This window comes from Cyprinus carpio, unplaced genomic scaffold (assembly GCF_018340385.1).
Source record: "Cyprinus carpio isolate SPL01 unplaced genomic scaffold, ASM1834038v1 S000006795, whole genome shotgun sequence".
NCBI lineage: Eukaryota > Metazoa > Chordata > Actinopteri > Cypriniformes > Cyprinidae > Cyprinus > Cyprinus carpio.
Window position 1 is genome coordinate 909,419 of NW_024879381.1, and position 5,808 is coordinate 915,226.

Genomic DNA, 5,808 nt, shown 5'->3' on the forward strand with positions numbered 1-5,808 from the left:
ATAGTTGTCCAAATGCAATTGTTCAACATGTTTTTGATAATTATTGACCTTCAGAGTCTAGAGAATTGTACTTCAGTGGTTTTATTGATTTTCAGCTTAAAGCCTTGGATTAGTTTGCCAAAGTAACTTTTTAAAATAATCTTGAATATTTAATTAACAGCTTTATTGACAACATTGGTCCCAGAGGCCAAGTTGGTTCAGAATGAGGACATCTATCATATGATATGAATATCTAGTGTTTGTGTGAATATATGAGCATTTTCAACCAATTTGAGGCCATTTACCATATAAATCTTTTGTTTTTGAGGCCTTTTCTACTGTGATAGCGCCACCTATGGTTCGATTTCCATGAAACTTTGCATGCTTGTTCAGAGTCATCTGACACATGTTTTCACAAAGTTTCGTAAAGTTTTGAGTTTTCATTTAGGTTTTATAGGCTTTTGGGTATTTTGGCCACGCCCCTTTTCTAAATTAAGCTGTTATAGCTAACCAAACTACAAAATTCAAATTTTTTTTGATAATTATTGGTCTAGAGAGTCCTGAGAATCGTTCTGTAGTGGTTTGATCGAGATTAAGAGAAAAACCTAGGACTAGTTTGCAAAAGTAAGTTTTTAACTTATTTGTGAATATTTAATGAACGATTTGATTGACAGCATTAGGCCCAGAGGCAAAGTTGTTCATAATGAGGAGATCTATTTTAAAATATGAAGATCTAGTGTTTGTGTGAATATATGAATATGTTCTACAATTTGAGGTCATTTTCTGTAGAAATCTTGTGTTTTTTGATGCCCTCTTAACTGTTATAGCGCCACCTATGGTCCGATCTCCATGAATCTTTGTATGCTTGTTAAGAGTCATCTGCTACATGTTTCCACCAAGTTTCATAAAGTTTTGAGTTTTCATTTAGGTTTTATAGGCTATTGGGTATATTTGGACACGCCCCTTTTAAAAATGACCCAGTTATAGTTAACCAAAGGACAAAATTCTATTTTTTTTTTGATAATTATTGATCTAGAGAGTCCACAGAATATTACTGCAGTGGTTTGGTTCTGATTGGGTGAAAAACCTAGGACTAGTTCGCAAAAGCAGGTTTTTAACATATTTGTGAATAATTATTGAACGATTAGATTGACAGCAATGGTTCTTGAGGCAAAGTTGTGCATTATGAGAAGATCTATCAAATGATATGCATATTGTGTTGATTTGTGTAACACCACGTGATTACTGAGCCATAAAACTCGTTAGCGCCAACTAGTGGCCGATTTCTTTCTAAATTCATAGAGACCTTTAGGGCCATGAGTTGAACAGGCCCACCGAGTTTCATTCCGATCGTCCTCTGTTAACCTTGTCAAATAGGTGCTCAAATTTCATTGGCCAATGGCGGCCATGTTTTTTGAGATACGCTAATGTCCTCATAGATACTTGTGCCATTTTGGACAAAGACACTGAATACAAAATTTCAGGTCGATCACTCCAACGGTTTCCCAGTTACAGTTTTTTCAATCTTATAGCGCCACCAAGTGGCAAATCTGCGTATGTTTTTTTATTTGACCAAAGTTTGTGCTCCTACGTTTGTGTAGCGAGTTTGGTCAAGATATCTCATTTCGTTCACGAGTTATAGCCTTTTGCGTAAAATTGGTCCTCGACTTACGAATGTTTTGGTGCCCCATTGCGACAGTGAGTTGGAAGTTCAACTTTTTTTGATATTTATTCATAATCAGTGTCCAGGGAATATTTCAGTAGTGGTTTAGTTCTGGTCGGGTGAAAAACCTTGGACTAGTTCGCAAAATTATCTTTATTAATTAATCTTGAATATTTAATTAAGAGTTTTATTGAGAAAATTGTTCCCAGAGGCAAAGTTGTTCAGCATGAGAAGATCTATCTTACGATATGAAGATATAGTGTATGTGTGAATATATGAACCATTTTTTGTACAATTTATTTCTGTTATAATTGAAATATTGTGTTTTTGGAGACTTTATTTACTGGTATAGCGCCACCTATGGTCCGATATTCATGAAACTTGGCATGCTTGTTAAGAGTCATCGGACACATGTTTTCACTGTGTTTCGTAAAGTTTTGAGTTTTTTTTTTTTTAGATTTTATAGGCATTTTGGTATATTTTGGCCACGCCCCTTCCCTAAATGACAGTGTTACAAGTAACCATACAAAACAAAATTCAACATTTTTTTGATAATTATAAATCTAGAGAGTCCAGAGAATTGCACTGCTGTGGTTTGATCGAGATTGAGCATAAAACCTAGGACTAGTTCGCAAAAGTATGTTTTTAACATAATTGAGAATATTTAATGAACTGTTTGATTGACAGCAATGGTTCTTGAGACAAAGTTGCTTGTTATGAGGAGATCTATCCAATGATATGCATATTTTGTTGATTTGTGAAAAATTGTACAATATACAATTGTTTATGTACTTGAAAAACGCAATTTCGCCCCCTAGTGGCCGATTTCTTTCAAAATTCTTACAGACCTTAAGGTCCATGAGTCGAACATGCCCACCGAGTTTCGTTCCGATTGACCTCCGTTAACCCCTTCAAATAGGTGCTTAAATTTGTTTGGCCAATGGCGGCCATGTTTTTTTGAGATACGGGAATGTCCTCACAGACAATATTGCCCCTTCAGACAAAGAAACTGCATGCCATTTTTCAAGTCGATCGGACCAACCGTTGCCTAGTTATAGCTATTTATGTGTTTTTTCTGTCTTATAGCGCCCCCAAGTGTCAGAGGTGCGCAATTTTTTTTATTTGACCAAAGATTGAGCTTATACAAATCTGTACCGAGTTTGATGAAGATATCTCATTCCGTTCAAGAGTTATAGCTAAAATAACATTTGGCTAACGTTAGCATAGATGCTTTTTGGCGTACTGTTTCGCGTAAGAATCAAAATTTCAACTTTTTTTTGATAATTATTGATAATGAGTGTCCAGAGAATATTTCTGCAGTGGTTTGGTTCTGATCGGGTGAAAAACCTAGGACTAGTTCGCAAAAGTAGGTTTCAGATATAACTCGATTTTGCGAGAAAACGATGCGCCGTAGAGCGAAAAAAGCAGCAGAGCAATTTTGTTCGGGCTAACCCAAGTATTGCAACGATGCCATGTTTTTGAGTCTACGACAACCGGTTTACGAGCTACAGCCAAAAATGTCTGAAATTTTTGTATTTTGCGCTGTAGCGCCCCCGTTAGGCCGATTGGGCCGGTTCTTTGCGCCTGAGTAGCGAGCAAGACTACTACCTTTTGACCAAGTTTCAGCTCTCTAGGCCTTACGGTTTGGGCTGCCCGTTCAGTTTTAAGGCGGAAGAATAATAATAATAATAATAATAATAATTAAAGCTGCAAGCAGCGATTACCGGGGTTCAAGCACATTAAGGCCTCTGAGGTGGTCTCGGCCAACCTGGATGTATGGATGACAGTTAAAAACATCCAAAATGGAGAACAGGCTAACAGACAGACACACACACTGAAAGTAAATTATTAGACTAATATATTAATACTTTATAAGCATATGCACACACACACACATATATACAAAGACAAAGACACACATACATGCACACACATTTTGTTGCAGATATAGGTATTTGAAATAAGTGATAGGTGACAATAAACTTATTGCAAGTCTTCTCTTTTTAAGAGTTTAGATGTCATTTTCAGGTTAAACTGTAATCATAATGTGGCCAAACTGTAAAAAACTGATATATCTGTATTAACAAAATGGAAAACGTTGACTCAATGTGATTTAAAATGTTATAACAGTTAATTTATTAATGTTTTGGCATGAATTCATGAAACCTTTGAACAGTACTGTTTAACTTAGCTGAATGAGACCATTAGTGGTCTTCCGCTGCCATCTAGTGGTTATAAGATGCATTTACTCAAACAACACTGTGTTTTTTAAACATAACTGTTATAGTGTTATTTTTTTGCCCAATCTTTCTTAAATTTTGCATGCTTGTTTTGAATGAAATTATGCATTATTTTTACACAGTTTTGATAATTTGTGGGCTTTCTGTTTGTATTAATAGGCCTTTGTGTACACTATGAAAAGAACATATTAAAAAATTACTGGTTTATAGTTGTCCAAATGCAATGGTTCAACATGTTTTTTGATAATTATTGACCTTCAGAGTCTAGAGAATTGTACTTCAGTGGTTTTATTGATTTTCAGCTTAAAGCCTTGGATTAGTTTGCCAAAGTAACTTTTTAAAATAATCTTGAATATTTAATTAACAGCTTTATTGACAACATTGGTCCCAGAGGCAAAGTTGTTCAGAATGAGGACATCTATCATATGATATGAAGATCTAGTGTTTGTGTGAATATATGAGCATTTTCAACCAATTTGAGGCCATTTACCATATAAATCTTTTGTTTTTGAGGCCTTTTCTACTGTGATAGCACCACCTATGGTTTGATTTCCATGAAACTTTGCATGCTTGTTCAGAGTCATCTGACACATGTTTTCACCAAGTTTCGTAAAGTTTTGAGTTTTCATTTAGGTTTTATAGGCTTTTGGGTATTTTGGCCACGCCCCTTTTCTAAATTGAGCTGTTATAGCTAACCAAAGTACAAAATTCAACATTTTTTTGATAATTATTGATCTAGAGAGTCCCGAGAATCGTTCTGTAGTGGTTTGATCGAGATTAAGAGAAAAACCTAGGACTAGTTTGCAAAAGTAAGTTTTTAACTTATTTGTGAATATTTTAATGAACGATTTAGGATTGACAGCATTAGGCCCAGAGGCAAAGTTATTCATAATGAGGAGATCTATTTTAAGATATGAAGATCTAGTGTTTGTGTGAATATATGAACATGTTCTACAATTTGAGGTCATTTTCTGTAGAAATCTTGTGTTTTTTGATGCCCTCTTAACTGTTATAGCGCCACCTATGGTCCGATCTCCATGAATCTTTGTATGCTTGTTAAGAGTCATCTGCTACATGTTTCCACCAAGTTTCATAAAGTTTTGAGTTTTCATTTAGGTTTTATAGGCTATTGGGTATATTTGGCCACGCCCCTTTTAAAAATGACCCAGTTATAGCTAACCAAAGGACAAAATTCAATTTTTTTTTTGATAATTATTGATCTAGAGAGTCCAGAGAATATTACTGCAGTGGTTTTGGTTCTGATTGGGCGAAAAACCTAGGACTAGTTCGCAAAAGCAGGTTTTTAACATATTTGTGAATAATTAATGAACGATTTGACTGACAGCAATGGTTCTTGAGGCAAAGTTGTGCATTATGTGGAGATCTATCAAATGATATGCATATTGTGTGAATCTGTGTAACACCACATGATTACTGAGCCAAAAAACTCGTTAGCGCCAACTAGTGGCCGATTTCTTTCAAAATTCTTACAGGCCTTTAGGGGCATGAGTCGAACATGCCCACTGAGTTTCGTTCCGATAAACCTCTGTTAACCTTGTTTAATAGGTGCTTAAATTTGTTTGGCCAATGGCGGCCATGTTTTTTGAGATATGCAAATGTCCTCATAGGCACTTGTGCCCCTTCAGACAAAGACACTGCATACCAATTTTCAAGTCGATCAGACGAATGGTTGCCTAGTTATAGCCATTTATGTGTTTTTTCTATTTTATAGCGCCCTCTAGTGGCAGAGATGCGCAATTTTTTTTATTTGACCAAAGATTGAGCTTATAAACATGTGTACCAAGTTTGGTGAAGATATCTCATTCCATTCAAGAGTTATAGCTAAAATAACATTTGGCTAACGTTAGCATAGACGCTTTTTGGTGTACTGTTTCGCGCGGAAATTGAAATTTCTACTTTTTTTTG